Source organism: Chaetodon auriga, chromosome 1, assembly GCF_051107435.1.
Source record: "Chaetodon auriga isolate fChaAug3 chromosome 1, fChaAug3.hap1, whole genome shotgun sequence".
Taxonomy (NCBI): domain Eukaryota; kingdom Metazoa; phylum Chordata; class Actinopteri; order Chaetodontiformes; family Chaetodontidae; genus Chaetodon; species Chaetodon auriga.
The window spans coordinates 18,759,527-18,777,141 of NC_135074.1; the positions used below are offsets into that span (position 1 = coordinate 18,759,527).

At 43.7% G+C, this 17,615-nt stretch overlaps 1 protein-coding gene across 4 annotated transcripts in view; it reads left to right on the forward strand.

Annotated features, from left to right (window-relative positions):
* The window catches only part of zfhx3b (zinc finger homeobox 3b), a 239,815-nt gene that overhangs the window by 152,782 nt on the left and 69,418 nt on the right, over window positions 1–17,615 (forward strand). The window lies entirely within an intron of this gene.

Consider the following 17,615-nt stretch of genomic DNA (forward strand, 5'->3'; position numbering starts at 1 on the left):
TGCCTTCCCAGTAGTCACATACAAGCAGGGCCCACACAGCTGCCATGAGAAGAACATGGCAGGCGAAGCTGGTTTGGAGGCTTAGGGGTGAATCACTTGGAGACAAATGAAGAAGTGTGAGGAGACAGAGGTTTGGTGCTAATACTCCTCGGAGCGGGAAAGGCTGAATCGTTCTCGACAGCCGTATTGATTTTTGCTGGACTTGGAGCTTCACCTTCTCCTCTAATCATTCCATAATAGCCAATGGATGAACACTCTCCGAACAAATGGCCATAAATCTAACAGGCCTGATTCCACTTAGGTACCTATCCTGTGTGTCTGCGGCTTCGGCCACTCTGCGCTTAACCCAAACTGGCATAGCTGCACACGCACACACACACACACACACACACACACACACATACATATACAACAGAGACAACAAAACACATACAAACACTGACACCACATACTCCCTGAAAGCCTACACTGCACACACACTAACAGAATCCAACACGCAACACTGTAATGTGCGCTGTCTCCTAGTAGAAGTTGCCTTTATTTATAATAAGTCTGCTCTCTTGTCAAGTGTTTGACTCTTAAAAAGTAAACAGGAAAAAACTATTCAAACAATTCTATTGCTTGACACTTTGTGTGTTGGTATCTTAGTATATTATTGTATGACCTCTTTAGGAAAGGCATGTGAGAAATGTGCTGCTTCAAGCATGCTGTTTCTAATCACATTAAAAACTAAGGCAGAGAGGTCCATTTAAACCCCTTCAAAAAGGCTGTCTATTTGAAAATCATCCAGCATTATGAATGGTTTCTCAGAACCACTGGCATGGCAGACATATTCCCTGTCCACAAAGCCTTTGTGCTGAAATAACAGTAAAAGAGAGAAATCAATTTTCAGTGTTTTGTGAAAGGGGAAGGTGTGATGATGCAGGGGCCAGGGCGCACAGGAGGTATTGAGGGGAGAATATGTAATACGGCTTGTCAGTCTATGGTGTCCACCAGGACAAGCGAGGGGACCACAGGAACATTTTCAGATGCACGGGATATTTTTAGATACATACAAATGCAAATATGCAACATAATCTGTGAATGTGTTGAGTCAGTTCCGAGACAGCAGAAAAGCAAAGCAAGATGTCCTTGTGCTTTCCCATCCCAGGGTCATCCTCTCCTGGCCTTAGCTGCTGGACTTTACTGGCCCCACATTCCAATGACAGTTTCATATAAGACCAAAATAGATAGGCTCTGTCTATCCCTCACACCTTTGGAGAGAGAAACCTGTTTTGTCGTGCAGGATAGGATACAGTTTATATTACATTATCTTTGTGCCTTCCACTTTGCTGTGAGCCCAAAGGCAAAAGAGAAACAGTTTTTTTTCTTCTCTGTCTCTTTCTCTGTGCTAGATTTTTAAGAGAGAAGAGACATATGTCATACTGCTGCTCAGGCTGTGGGGGATTAAATATGTACAACACATCCAGGCATGATCATTTTTTATGACTTAAGCCTCTTAAGATGGCTCCATATTTCTTAAAACCAATTGATCTTCTGAGGAAGAGTGTGTGCATTTGCCCAGAAATTACCTACTCTCTCAACCCGGGACCACTGCGGTCCTCATAAGATCTCCTCATCTCAGACACTACCCAAAAACGAGTTGACATGAATTATTATGATATTTTATGACTCACAAATGTGATTAGCAGACAACAAGTACATGGTTGTGAGGCCTTTTGGCAGCACTGGCTCCCTACTTGACAATGTCACAGTCTGCGTACCGCATTCGATTTACTGCCCTGGTAGAGATACAGACGGGCAGAAACCAACAGTGGCCCACAAGCCCGTAAACCCAACTTGGGATATTATGCAAAGACGAAAAAAGGAAAATCACCATTCATTTATTCCTCCCCAAAGAAATCTGATGCAAATAGCACCATTTTTAACCTTTTTGGGGAGAAAATAAATCATCAAGTCAGCATAAACAGACTGTAAGATGTGGAAGATGCTTGGGACACTTCACCCAAATCAAACTGGTTTGCATTAAACAGGCCCTTTGTGTGCACAGCTCCATATAAATTGGAGCCTGTAATTACTGGAATTAAAAAGGAAGGTTTAAACTGAGGGCTAAGCTGGATGGGATAATTTGAGAGTCTGTGGTATGCGGCCCATATTAGGGCTTTCTAAAAATATCACCCCCACCACCCCATGTATTGGAATGTTCCAAAAGACCACAGAATGATCCAGCAAGTCATCCTGACCACATGGACCACCGTACAGTGGGGGGTGATGCTGTCTTCCCCTGTGTACTGTGTTCTCTGTTGAAGGAAACCCATTCTGAGCGCTGTGTGTCCTGCCAACACACTCCTGAGCTCTGAAGCTAACTTTCAAATTCTCTTTTTCCCATGGAACATGGCGTTTTCAGTCGCTCTGATGATAGCATGATGGTCACCCATCTGCTCCTAGAATGGTCACTGCTAAACACAAACAGATGGGTTCTGTTGCACTATCCACATAACCCAAACGTTTGTTTGTGTACCGTATGTTTTTAGAATATGTAGAGTCCCCTGAGACTCTGCCTTCATCCTGAAGAAACCCAGCTTCCATTTTACAGTCAGCCTTGTACTTGATATGTGGATATGATAGCCTTTATACCACCAGCAGGCCTCAGGGCTTAGCTATGTGTTAGTGTGGAGGTGAGATGAGTGGAACTAATCCAGCTCTCAGGCCCTGGCTGCCCTGGCCAGACAGAATGGGTGTGGCCTAACCAGGCCCAGCCACAGGCCTCAGCTTCCAGTCAAGGGTTGGGGGAATGGGGAGGAGCATGGGGGGTTAGCTGGCTACCTTCCTTGTCTCGGGGGCCGGTGCAATCGGCGGTAATTGAGATTGATTGGATGTTATTTTTCCTCTTGCAAATGTAGTCCATTAGCTTGGCACATGCATAATCAGTTTAGAGCGCAGTTAGCCGAATGTAATCATGTTCCTCGGTGTCTGCTAGCACAAAATCCACTCCAGATGCCGCTTGGCCATGGAAAGAAAGGGAGAAAGTGCCGTCACTATCAGATGGGGAATCTTTAACCAAGTCCTGACACCCCTCCCTCTGTCCTTGTCCCACTCTATTGAACACACACATAACTGTACAAACTTTTCACCTCTCTCTCTCTCTGCCTTACACACACAGTCACATTCACTGTCCATTCCTTAACAATGAGAAACAGGCCTTTTGATCATATGTTCTGCACTTTTAACTGCACTAACATAGTGTTTAGTAGGGCTCAGCGGTTGGCCCATTAACAAAAACAATACATCTGTATCATGGATGGAGTGACTCTTATTTTACCCTTCAGTGCAATCGAAAAGAATCAGTGAACACTGAGGCAAGAAAATGTCTACAATCTGGAGAGAGCAAATAACCGCAATAAAACAGAGAGGAGGTAGTAATCTAAATGAAGAGATTAGTGGTTACATGAAAAGGCTTTAAGGTGTTTCACTGATGATCCTGCTCAGCAGAAGCACTCGCTGCTTACACTCAGAAATGCAAGTTGTCATGACCTCTCCCCATTAATGAGCATAGCTTCTAGGACTGACTCCAATCCTCTAGGACTATTCAATAGTTTGTAGTTGGGATACAACCACAAATAGGTTATAGTTGTATTTCAGTTCAAGAAAAATGTGGCAGTTTTGCAATCAAATAAAGCTTTAAAGTTTATTTTGGACTCATGCAGGAGTCAGTTTTGCTGACTTAGACTTAGACCAAGTGCCCACTGGATGTCAGGATGGCTGATTTAGGCGTCCCAGATGAGTTTTCAGATTTCTGCACATCAACAGCAATGTTATGGAATCTTGCTGCCCATCACCACTGGGACAAGGTTGGCACGTCCATGTCTAATTCCTCTCCCAAGCTCTTAAATTTTCTCAGATTTCCCAATCGTGCTTTATATTTTTTGGTGGTCTCATAGTGTGGGCAGATAAATGAACCCAACGTGTCACTCTGGCCAACATCAAAACAGAAAGTGCGCCAGGTATTGTGAGATGTTCTCTGGCGAAATGACGTCCAGTGGGCGCCTCGCCTTACCCACTCACCCACCAGATATTTCTAAGAAGAGGAGGGATAGGAGGAGGATGGAGAAACAGACAGGAGAGAGGGGATGGGGGGGCGACAGGAGGGTTGGAAGGATAGATACTCTGCTAATTATCATGGCTAGCCTATGATTGTTCAGTAATAGTGCTCAGTGGGAAAGGTTGCAGCAGTTCCAGGAAGAGCTGAGCTCTGATTTACTGGTACTACCGCTCTAATAAAGCGCTCGCTGCACATCCTGGGAGACAGCCCATTCTCTCCTTTCACGTGCACAAGCGTGTGAATGCACACACAAACAGACACACACACACACACACACACAGCAATCTAGTAATCTAAAGTGCCAGCAGATGACAACATAAGGCTCATGAAATGTATCATTTTAATTGCTCATAGAGAAGTTCCCATAATATGATTCAGTACAAGTGATGTTCATGTGATCAGTGGCATAACATCACACAAAGGAAGTATTTAAATTCTGTATGGGTCCCTGCAACACCTCCTCAGTCAACACAGTCATGATCCTGAAGCCCGGTTATCCTCTTTGTGTCAGTAGTTGCCTGCAGGGTGTTGAACTCTTGTGTCGTACCTCAAACAGATCTCAGTTACTCTGAGTGGTGGGTGGAAGAAGGCAGGAGTGGCATACAACACAAAATAAGGGTGGACTGGAGAGAGGGGATGTCAGGCAAGAAAAGGGGGGCTAGTAGAGCTCGCTAATGTTTGGCAGTGTGCAAGAATTTCACAACTCTTCTAGCTCCCACCCCTTGAGAAGGCCAGGAAAAGGGTCGGGCTTTGACCCGTGGCACAGCAGCTGCTGCTGCTGCTGCTGCTGCTGCTGCTGCTGCTGCTGCTGCTGCTGCTGGTCGTATGTGCAACTGCCCTACTGTGGGTGTTGCTGGGATTTACAAAGTGACAGCGAAAGAAAGCGAAAGAGGGAGAGCAGAGAGCTGCTTACTTTTCCCAGCTTTTTTTTTTTTCAGTGGCTGTTCACCACAAATGCCAGAGTTAAAAGGGCCCAGTGCATTACAGACCAGGTTGCCGGCCCTGGGTCTGTGGTGGAGATACAGCAGAAATGCATTCTCTGTGTTCCATCACACAGAGCTATACAGTTGGAAGATTAGAGAAAGGATGGCGTGTTATATCGTCAGCTGGGAGTTCCTTGGTCATTGTGTTAATGATTGTTTGTTTTGATTAGATTTTTTGGATAAAGAGAGACAGCAGTGGGCATGCGCCAACTGCCTGCGTCAGTCAGTGTGTGTGGCACAGCGCCGTCAGAAGTGAGGCACAGCTCATCGCTGCCTCACCTCGCCCTTCCCCCACATATTTGAACAGGAAATGCGTAAATTTAGCGATTTTGACCATAGAAATGTTGAAATCATAGAGAAAACAAATTTATAGAACAGTCATGAGCTCAATCCGAATTTCCTCCTCTTAATGAATTTATAAACCACAGGAAGTTTTTTTTTTTAATTATGTTTTAACAGGTGAGGCACTGCCTCCCCTGCCTCCCCTGACCGCATGTCACTGTCTCTTTTTAAAAACAGGAAGCACTTTCTTTAACATTTTTCTCCCTTCTCCTGACTCTTCACCCTTCTTCTTTGTCTCATCTAATTTGATAAACATAACAAATACTCTTCACCTACAAAACAAACCAGTATGGATAGTGGACCAGTGGGTGGTCCAGAACTGGGATCATCTTAAGGTTAAATATTTTCAATGCAATCATGCTGAAAAACTAAACATTCTCCTCAGCTAAATCCTCTGTCTGCTTCCACCGTTCAGCTCCACACAAAGTACTGTCAACGTTACTGTCAACAAACTGATTCTCTCATTCAGTCAACAGATGTAGCTTCCATAAAACAATAAGACACATAAGGCTCTCCAGGCTTAGATTTGTCGTTAAATTTTGTAATTATGACAAATGGTAAATGAAAGTTCTGTGTTGTAGGAGATTTGGGTGTTTTTTAGAGGTCAGTTACATCGTCCTTCACCAACTGGAGGGTCGCTCTTGTGGAGATGATGCCTCAGACGCCTGAGAGATAGTGTCCCTTTTTCTTTGTCTTCAGAACAACCTCGGATTCCATGTAATCAGCCTCTACAATTTGCTGTCAACGTATAATGTATTTGGTAGTCAAACTGTAGTAAAATGAGTTGCCATGGAGGCTGCATATCATTACATTTACGTGTACACAAATAACTCAATTACTATGAATACTGGCGTTGAAGTGATTGATGAAGGCCTTTTCATATTTTGCAATGACCAAACATTCCCAGTGATCAAGTTTACATTTGTCGTTTGATGGTCAGGTTTAATATCTGGAAAGATGTGTGTTTGCTCACAAGAAATATTAATATAGTGGCACTGATGCTAAAACTGCTAATTTTCTGATTTTACTGCTCTACAGAGCACCTTAATGTAAGCTCTGTTTCCTCGGGTATTAGTTGTAAGATGAAAGGTGTAGCATGTTGTTTGAAGCGCTGAAAGAAACCAGACTTCTGGATGTATTTTGAGTGCATGCAAACACACTGTGTGGCTATTACAGCTTAAATGAGGCGTCTCAAAGGTCTTTTTTGCCCAACTGGTCAATACAACTGGCAACCTTTACCCGCTGCACCTGAAGGACTAACAGTGGCAATTGGCAGGTAAACACTGCTTTGATGAGGCCAGATGTAGGCTCCTATGAATCTATGGAGCTGTTAAGCTGAAGGGATGGAGAAAGTGAGGCAGGCAGGCTTACCGGCTCTGTGCCATCAATACATCAGTGGCTAAGCCACCAGATTAATGGCATCCGAGTGGTCAGGGCCACAAAACTACTCAGCTCTGAGGTCTGTGTTCAGTAGAGCTGTACATGAAAGCAAGGTAGGGTGAAGAGACAGATGAGGAGAGGGGAGGAGGTCTTAGGTACCAGGATGAGCACAGAGGGACCTCTATTTTGTTTGGGTTTGGCCTACAGAGTAGAGTCATGGGAGGGATAAATTTTACAGAATGATGGATCTGTGGTCCTGGCTGTTGTTTCATCCCCCTTGCCTTGTAATCTTCCACTTGTAAGTCCAAAAGGATGTTTGAGTAGCTAAACACAATATTATAAGAAGTATTACATTATTTTATATACATGTATTCATAATTTAGCTTCTAAGCACAACATATAGTGCATTTGGCAGCTCTTTCTGTAATTGCTCAGCCAGTTGGCTTTGTTGTCAGCAGCTGGATTCAAACCCATGCCTGATTTACAGTACTGCAGCCATTTAAATTGCTCCTAAGTGTGCAGAGCATGTACTGCCTTTGTTTTACCCAGGTTTTTCTATGTTTTAACAAATCTGCCCCTAAGGTCTTTCCATTTTGTGGTGCATCGATTACTGTTGGATTGCAGAACTTCAGCAATTTCTCGCCTGGATTTCATTGGCTGTTTGTTGTTAGTGATGGGTCAGAGAGATGCTGATGCCTGCGAGCATGCTCTCCTCAAAGCAGTCTATTTTGGATGGGATATGTAGCGCAAAAAAAGTACTCTGTGCAGTGAAAAGTCCACCTCACCTCTCTGTGACCACCATCAAGGCTTGAGTAAAAATTAACCATCCACCAGTTTCCTGAGGACCGTTTTCTGGGTAGAATTTTTATTTGAAAGTGTGGAGCCTTAGAGGTCTTTCTATAGTGCCAAGAGAGACTAGCCTTCGCTTCCTGAACTTCATGGCGCTGGTTGTCCATCCATGTTTTGCCTAATTGCTGTGTGCTTGAGTTCAGGGTTAGAACTGGGAGCTGTAAATCTATCAGTGTTATGCAGACAATGTTTTTTCCAGATGTAGAAGAAACGATTTCATCCTTTTGTAATTAAGCGGTGCAGCCCAGGGTGTCACGCGGTTTTTATTGGGGGCCCTGGAAAAGATCATTTTGCACCTTGTTTTCTCATCATGCCTTTTATTCTTCCATACAAAAGATGGATAAAATGGAAAGATGAAAATGAAAAAGTAGCAGAGAATAGAATCTCTTGTTTAAATTGTAATATGGAAATTACGAGCTAGTGATGTAAGAGGTAGCGATGGGGAGCGTGGGGTGGAGGCACAAAAGGGGACAAAGGCATAGTCATGGAACCAAGGCAATTACATAGTTCTCCAGATGAAGAGTATCAGAAAAAAAAAACTTCTTTTTTTAACCCCAGGAATGTTCCCAAATGTTATCTTTCCCACGGGTGCCGTCTTCTACACCTGTGTTCTACTTTAAACTTGCTGCTGGAGTAAGGGAGAGGGGGAGTGAGCTGGGGAAAGTGATAGTGACTGAAAGAGAGAGAGACAGCTTTAAGAGTTGGGGACAAGAATGCTCTTCAGCTTCTCAAGGGCACCGATACTTTATGGCCTTCACATTCCTTCATGACAAACTGATGCCCAGAATAGAAAGAGTGGCGTTGGGAGAAAAAAAAAAAAGTTTAACTACCATGCCTTTAAGCCCCACCCCAGCATATCGTCTCCGCTCCACGCTCACCTTCACCTCACACTGCTCCATTTATGTGGCAAACCTCAGGGTCACGCTGTCTGATGCTTTTCTTTTACTGGCCAACGCTGGCAAAAGCGACGGACCGAAGTGCAAGCTTTTGTTCAGGATAAGCAGTTTTCACATATTTGTGTTTTTATAAAGTCCTTTTCGGTCTCATGTTGATTTACAGAGGCCTCTTTCTTCTGAGATCTCTGCTGAGACGCAGACAGCAGAGGAAGCCTCCACGGCCGCTGAACTCCTCGGCTCACTCCCTGATCATACGCTGTCATCCTTCACTGCCTTCCTCGCCAGGCCCACAAACTCTCTTTTTTATATAAAATGTCACCACATTCAATCAACACTAGCCCTAGAATTAAAGACTGCTGAATAATTCAAACTTGGATCCTTCCTTCAGATGGCCTATCTCTGTCACTAGATAGGAATTTCCTTAATTTATGCTTGTTAGGTTGGAATAGCCATGTTGAACTAATTTGAACCATAAGGACTGTCTGTGCAGCTACTGTTTAAACGAGAACTCTGGGAGCCGTTAAAGTTTGAACATGAAATTGTGAGATCTGGAATGCAAATTATTATTCAAATGATCAATGTATTAATTTGCATGCTGAGAGGCATGAGAGAGGGAGAGAGAGCATCTTAATAAGTTCTGTAAAACAAAGTATTATATTATTTGTTGATGCTCCAGTGAGGGCATATTCATTTTGCATTTTTGAGTCCCAGGGTGACCTAAATTTCTCTCTCTTTCTGTCTCTCACAAACCTATCTGTCATACACACATCAGCATCACCATCACACACGAAACCTGTGCTTTTGTGCTCAACAATGTTCAGAAACGCCTTCCTGTTTCTCGGCAAACATCATTTCACAGATGACTTGTAGACGATATGAAGATTACAACAGCTTTGGAGATGGCTCTGTCCATAGTGCCAGATCAAATTTTATTATTATTATTTTTTACAAGAAGGAGAGGGCCTCTGTGTTTCAGTTCAATCACACTCTTTCTAATAGGTTTACTGTTTACTGTATTTGTCAGAAATATAAAGCCTTTTTAATTCTACCTAATAGTTTTGTCTAGCTTTTTTTTTTGGAATCCACTCCTTTTGAACCTCTGGAGAGATGAAATGTCAAAATGTCTGGAGTTACAGGATATTAAATAGACCTAAACCATAGACTTAAGCCTTAAGCAGTTGAAACTGGTTGAGTGAGGAGCCGAATAAAGGCAAACCCCTCAGAACATGAAATTACTCTGAAAAATCTGAGATTTCAGGACCTGCTGTTTGTACTCTGATTTCCTACCATCTTCTCTTGCTCATCAAATGGAGCTTATCATTCAATTTTCCTCAATTTACAACTTTTTCTCCTTTTTCCTTGGCGCAGTTTCTAGTCTGCGCTTTCATTACCGACTGGTTGGGTGAAAAGGATGGAACAATTTGGTGATAGGTCTTTTGGCGTTGAGGATTATCTTTGATCTCGGGGGATTTTTGATTCTTTGAGTGGTCATATTAGATCAGGAGCTTGTTTGTGACAGAATAGCCTGTAAAATGAGGTCTGAGATTGAAATGTCTGGGTAGACAAGTAATAGAGGAAAAAAAAAAAAAACGTGTTGTGAATTTCATTCTAATAATTTATCATTGAGGGGTTGAGTGGCTTATAGCAGAATACTAACCATGTTATGTGCATGTAGTTAGGAGAGATCAGTCCTTACATCTGGAAGGGAGGTTAGGGCTTTTTAGATGAGAGATCCAGCATTGCAGTATTCCCAGTATTCAACTTAACTTTTAAATCATTAAACATGATGAAGCCATCTCCACAAAGTCAGAGGTTTATATACGAAAATCAAACACCATCTGCCATCTCTGATCAGAAGCAACAGCCATCAGGCCAGGGTTACCAAGGCAGAACAGGAAAAGCCATTAACTGCCAATCACTGCATCGATCGACAAGCCAGTCCACCACTACCACCCCCTCTCTACCCCCACCCACCCCTGCCCACAGACACACGCAGACAGTTCATCAGCTTTTACTGTACAGTGTGCACACATGCACAGACACATGCACATAGCCTTGCATAAACCACCACCTTTTTGTGCACTCGCACTATGTGATGAGTAACATTTGGTGGAGTTTGTCCCTTTCCCGCTTGAAGCGCATTATCTTTTAAATTATCTTGAGTCTAGATTGCAGGATCAACATTCTGTTCAGTTTAGATAAAGGTTGTCTGACTTTTTTTTTTTTTTTTTTACATTGCCTCAGTAGAACCAGTGTGTTACTTGAAGGACAGTCAAGATGCCGCTCAAAAGATATTTTCCTCTAAGCATAGATTTGTAATCTCCTCGTTACTGAAATGCATCTCAGTAAAGTCCATTGCCCTGTCAAAATGAGAGCAGACACTCCATTCTGCTCGGCCTCCCTCCACATTTTTTGACTCAACCCTCAGATAAAAAGGAAACTAATAGAGTCAGTGAAGGGCAAAAAGGAAAAAAAAAAAAAAAACAAGATTGATTTTTTTTTCCTCCTTTTTCAGTGGTGTCGCTAGAACTGAGGGTCATTAGGAGAATATTTACCTACTTCCCAATTTAATAGAGATGCTGTATATCAGAGTGATCTGGATCAGAGGTCAGGGCTGGGGGGAGCAATTAAAGCGTATGGATCCAGAAGCCCTGGGCCTGTCCCACAGTGTGTGTTGTTGGCAGGAACAGATAGGTGAGCTACAAGGGAGGCAGAGGCAATATGTATTGAACATGGCTGTATTAATTAATTGATCTTTGTTACTGATGAACTAGTGATGCATTAGTCAGGGGCACCAATGCGTGTGTGTGTGTGCACACAGCACACACAGGCTCACACTTGTCATTGACGTGCATATTTTTGTCCTTGATTGTGGACCTACAGTGCACTCACATCGCGCTAGTTCAACTATTATACATCATTTCACACAAGTTAAACCGGTGACCACATGCTTGTCTGTGCCATTGATATATATATTTTTTTCTTCTTAGTTCTCTGTTTTATTTGCACTAAATGTGCTGTCTTTTCTGTTGCTTGGTTGGGTTAGGTCAGCCTTCTCTGGGGCCACACAATAGCCAGAGACAGAGCAGATATGATGGATGTGGCCTGGGGCCTATGCACTCGCTCTGCGTCTGCGGTGGCCTCATCCACACATCAGCCACAGGGAGAGGGAGGGAACACAGTAGGGAGGGAGGGAAGGAGGGCAGAGATACAAACCAGACCAGCCATTTTCCCCGTTCCGCTCATAAATATTTGTGTGGCTGATTTATAAACAGTGGAGCAAGAGAAGAGATCAAAGTGAACTGTAACGCTTATATAAAACTGGGGCTTTTTCACGACACTGCCCTACACACCACGCTCATACCTATTAAAGACAAAGCTGTATATCACGAGGCATATTGGCAAGAGTACTGAATGGCCACTCACACTTTTGAGCTCGGTCTTCCCCCAGCTGTGAGTCTAGTTCTTATAGCACTACCCTCCGAGGTTCTCAAACACCAGTTAAAGGCCATCAATAAGTGTTATAGCTAAACTCAACCTGCTCTCAGCCTGTGTAAACTCCCCCCAAGGTCAGTGGCTTCTTAGGTGGATTTTTAAATGGCTGTAGTAATGCCAGCCAGCCATATTAAAACATAGCAATGCAGTGAAGAGTCACTGTGTCCTGGTAGCGGTAGAGTAGTGTTCGTCACAGCAGACAGCTGCACATGCTGATTCAGGCAACCAGCTGGCCAGACGCAACACAAAGGCCAAGCCTCCTGTACGGCAGAGAGGAGGGATTAGGGTGGGGTGAGACAGTGTGTGTATACTGTATAAATGTGTGTGTTTGTCGGAGGAGAGTGCTGGCTTTGCATAACTTCATGTGCCCAAGACAGGCACACACACATCCACGGCACCAGCACTGCTAGGCCTACCAGGAGCGGAGCAGACATTCCACACCTACAAGCTGTATTTACTTCATCCCCCCCCCCCCCCGCCAGTCAAACACACACATATCTCCCATCCCCACCATTCGTTCCTTACCTAGGTGCAAATGTGGGGGAACGAGAGGTGGTCTCCTCTGCTTCTGGTCCTCCTGATTAAGAACAGTTATAGCTGGCAGATGCAGAGGAGCGTCATGAAGATGGCTGTTCGCTGACCTCTGTGGGAGGGAGAGTATCACGGGGAATGGGAGAGAAAGGAAGGCTTTTTTCAATGGAGACCCCCCCCCCACCCCTCACCCACCCCCCTTTGTCCACGAGCAGGACAGGGTGTGCTCAGTGTGGTGAGGCCTGGGAGAGCTGCTGCTAAACAGCCTGTCTCTCTGTCAGGCTGTCTGTGTGAGTGCCTGGAGACATCTGCTTTTGTAGTTGTGGGAACACAGTGGCATTATTTTTTTAGGCACCTCACCTAGCACTTACGTAATACACAAGTTCAGGTTTTTGCATGGTAACGTTTTCTATTTGGCCTCTGGATTATAAGGCAATGATCTGACAATGTGTACTTCCTGTATCTATAGTCTCATCCGTACAGTCGTTGGAAAAGAGACTCCAGATCTGTGTCTATAGCCTCCCTCAGTAGTATAAGGGTGTACAGCAGTTATATGAAGCACTCCTTGTCTTATATATTGCCGTCCTCCTTAAATCCTGTTGTGTATATATTGTATAAGGTGTGAGTTTGCTCAGGAAGGCAGGCATTGTAGGAGGGTTTCAGAGACAGTAGACTGCAGATTGTCTTACCCTCGGTGTGTCTGAGTTTCTGTGCGGGGAGTTCAAAGTCCTGCTGAACATCAGAGGGCTGATGCTGAGTGAGGCTGACTAGCTGCAGCCTGTGGTCTGGGAAGGGTTACTGAATTATTACTGATGGTTTCAGGGGTAACTGTCCGACCACAGGACTGGGGAATATTAATCATTTATTTGATTGTCCGCATGTGCTGATTAATCAATTTGAGTAGGATCTGCAGGATTAACTACCCTATTATTCCCCTGTAAGAACAGATAAGAGATAAGGCTTTAAAATATCATATTCCATTTATCATTTATTTTTAGGTCCCTGCTGATGAGGGTGAAATAAAAACTGAGGTGAGATTAGGCAGAACAGCAACATGGGAAAAGTGTTGGGGGAGGAGGAGAAGCAGGAGAAGGAGGGATGAGGAGAGAAAAAAAATCTCTTAACTGCAGATTTTAGTGCCTCAGAAGATGGAGGGGGGATACAGCTTTGTATTTCTTCAAACATGGCACAGAAAATCAAGTTGTGCAGCTGGGAGTGAGAGAGCTGAGAGAAAAGGGGGGCGGAGAGACAAGAGGAACAGGAAGTTGATGGGAAAGTGATAGCTGTCTCCACCTGGAGTAAAGCCTGAGCTGTGTGCTAAGAGGGAAGGCAAAGCACGGGAAAGGAGGGAGCTGCTGCAGTTGACTCCTATCCTGTACTCTGGTTTAGGTAAGTGTGGCTCTCATACCAAGTATAGCTAGCTGAACTGATCCAACAATGGCACTATTCCTGTTTACCCCACTCACTACCTATTCAGTCTACAAATTCTCAATCTGCCAACTGTTTAATGTGTTATGTCATGTGGTAATGCCTTTGATTCCAACATGCCTCCGTTTGTAAATACAAGAGGCACTCAAAAGGCTGTGGTTTCTTTACAAGCATGGCGCCCCCGGCGCTTTGGTTGGGAATGCATTGAGAGGGAGAGGGATTGGGAGAATAAGGGAGGGAGTGAGAGGTGGTTAGAAACTGTATACACTTCCCGTTGCTCTTCTGCCAACCCCTCTCCCTGCTGCCCCTGGTTGCGCAGGCAGGCAGTGTGTGAGAAATGTGAGAGGGAGGAGTATATCCTCTCTCCTGGCTGAACACAGCTCCGTAATTATGCACTTTTCAGCAGGTTTTACCTTTAACACTTTCCTCCCGGGGTTGAGATTAGTGCTCACCATGCTTGATTTACTGCACAATTACTGAACAAGAGCTCTATGTAATCAATAAACAGGAAGGGGAAAAGTGGTAGGCTTTGAAGTATATTTTGAGATTTTTTGCACGATTGAGCAGTGTATATGGTGCAGCCAGTAAGGGCAGCTTGGCTGCGATGCCAGCCTGTGAAATATCTATTATATCAGGCATGCCTCTTTGCCTTACCAGCTCTCTAAGCCTCTTTACAGTGCTCAACTACTGGAGCGGAAAATGACATCTTTTTTTTCTGACCATTGCTTAACACAGAGGTCAGCAACAAATTGTCTAATAAGGACATTCCTCCAAAACATTAGATTAAAATCACAAGTTGTCCTATAAAATTGTGTCTTAATGTGATCTTATATCTTACGTGCACAAGTTACATGAGAGGGGATACAAAGCGCTCTTGTGTGGTAGCTTGCTATGCCCTGTATTAGATGTCCCCAAACGGGCAGCCAGCACAATGACCTCCATGATGACACTTGCTAATGGCATGAGCAGTTATTTTGGGACGCTCCAGTGACTGGCCATCACAAGTCTTTCTGGAGCTTTGTAAAGCTTTTTGCCAGCATAACCAAAGCAATAGGCCTCTCCCAATTAGTCTGGTCTGTGTTTGATTTTTAGTGATGACAACTATATCTCAGCAGCAATTATGCTGCACTGAGAATGATGAGGGTTTAGGTTATTGATCCTCAATTGATCGTCTTGATCAATGAGCACTTTTGTTTCTTTTTTATGGAAAGTGCAGTTATGTTTTTTTCTTTTGCTAATGAGCAGGCCCAACAGAATGACCCTGTAAAGAAATCTGTGTTAGCAAGGTCCATATGTATTAGTGATAGTTGGCTATACTCATGGGAAGCTGCACAGAGCACCATTTTTCAACACAAGTGCACTAACTCCCTGTGGGCACAGGCCAAAGGCTGCGATTGGTCTTGCAAAGAAAAAAAAAAAACTTAAATTTGGACCTTATGAGGGTGGACAACAGCTGTGTTTTTCTGCATTTTAATCATAGAGTTTTAATTCAAAAAGACAGCAGCTCAAAGACCTCTCACTGACGAATGAACAGGAAGGGTCAGAGGATGTGTGTAGTGATTTTTTTATTCTACAAAAACCCCGATACTCTAAATGATCCAAAGCAATGGTATTTTTTGTGCCACTTAAACTGTTCAGCTTTTTTTTAATCTCTAGTTTATCGTGAACACTAAAAGTGCAATGTCATTCTTTTACTCATTAAAGTTGCAGCTTTTAGTTGCCTGGTATGGAAGAGTTGACAGGTGAAACTGGTGGGTGTTTGGTGTATGAATTGCTTGAAGAACCCTCAGCAGCAGTTTCACTCCAACGAAGTACTTCATGTTCCATGGAAATAAGCCCACATATAGACCCACTCTGTATATTCACCTCCACTCAACCCCACTCCACCCCATTAATTTTCATTTTAAGAAGAGGACCTCTCAAAAGGCCATGTTGCTCCTTTTGTCAGCGCAGTGCTGCTAATAAAGATAGCTGCGTAAGACTGGGTTAAATATTAACACAGGCTGAGCACATCATCACTGTTTTTAATTAGCTGGTGTCTCTAGCGGGCTTGTGCGAGGGCAGTGCATGAACAACTAAACATTTTCCCTTACGGGATCTCAAACACCCTCTCTCCAAAACAAATTTCTATGAATTTTACATAAAAAAAAGGATACAGGATAGTCAGAAAACATACAGTGTTACAGCTATCACAGCCTTATTGTGTAGCCTGAAGCAGCAACCAATTATGTGGTAATGAAATATTTACACTACCAAACTGAGAACGCCAGAGGTGAAAGCTAGATAATACAAGCCTGAGGAGACTGTATTCTGTGTCTCCTCTCTGCCGTTACGTCAGCGAAAAGGTGGAACAGGAGATCAGCTAATGACAATAGGCTTAGAAGCAAGAGCGTGGGCAGGCCTGCAGTTCAGTAAGCATGGCTTTTGGTCACCCCTACTGCTGTGGGCACATTTAAGGTTTTTTTCTAGGTCATAGTAGCCAACAGGGTGGGAAGAGGACACATAATAATTGTAACACCGACTCTTGAAGGCCACGTCAGACAAGTTTTACCTCCGGAGTTCTTTTGACTCCTGATGGCTACTCTCTCACAATGATATGGCAATGAATCTGCATTCACGGCATTGTGATGTTTGTTCTCGAGGACTAATTGTGTTTGGGTAATGTTCCTGCCCTGAATTTAATTCTCACTGACTGCATTAATCATTACAAGTGGTGTTTGCCTGTATCTTAATCCAACAACCCCCTATTCCCCAGCTCACCGTCTCCCTCAGTCCTACAGGGCTCACTCACCTCCACCCTCTCCAAACTCTTTTTCATCCTTCGTCTCCATCTAACAAGCTTGTTGCTGCTCACATTCAAAGTGGCTTCACAAGGCCACACTGCCATTGTCTGGCTGGCTAGTGACAAATGAGAGGCAGCGAGGTGTTGGAGGCTCTTGTCAGCTGTGTTGGTGCAGGGCTGCCTCTGCCTTTACCCTACTAACACATCAGTGACCCTACAGTACAGCCAAGTTCAGATCTAGCTAGTCAGTCATCTTGTTCTTATCTAGTATGCACACACACTTCCATTAACAGCCCTAAATAGCTCTCTTCAGACAACCAGTGCTTTTCCAACATTCCTGAGATTTTCCTCTAAATCACATGGAAGTCACATACATACAAGAGGATTCTGTTTGACTGATAGCTTTAGGTGTCTGCAGCCTGTCATCGTGTTTGCATTGCAAACACGAACACATCACAGGGAGCATTTGACAAAGCTGTATACTTAAATACACACTCAAGTACAAGACTTGTCATACTGGATGTGATGTTGGTTCAATTTCTTAGCCAGAAGACAGGCTGGTTTTTAGGGTCATTTTAGTGGCCTCTGGGTGTCATCTTTGCCTGCTTGGGAGGAATAGTCAGATATTGGAGTGTTAAGAAATTTGAAATAGGTCTTTTTTGTTTTTTCACAGGCCTGCTTGTTTTTTATCTCTCCTATGAAAATCTCATTGTATCTTATTGATATTCCTGTTTTGTATTATCTGTTTTCTTACCAGCGCTATCACAGCCAAAAGACTTGTTACAGCACAAAACCCGTTCTTTTCCTCTCTAATCTCACTAGTCATC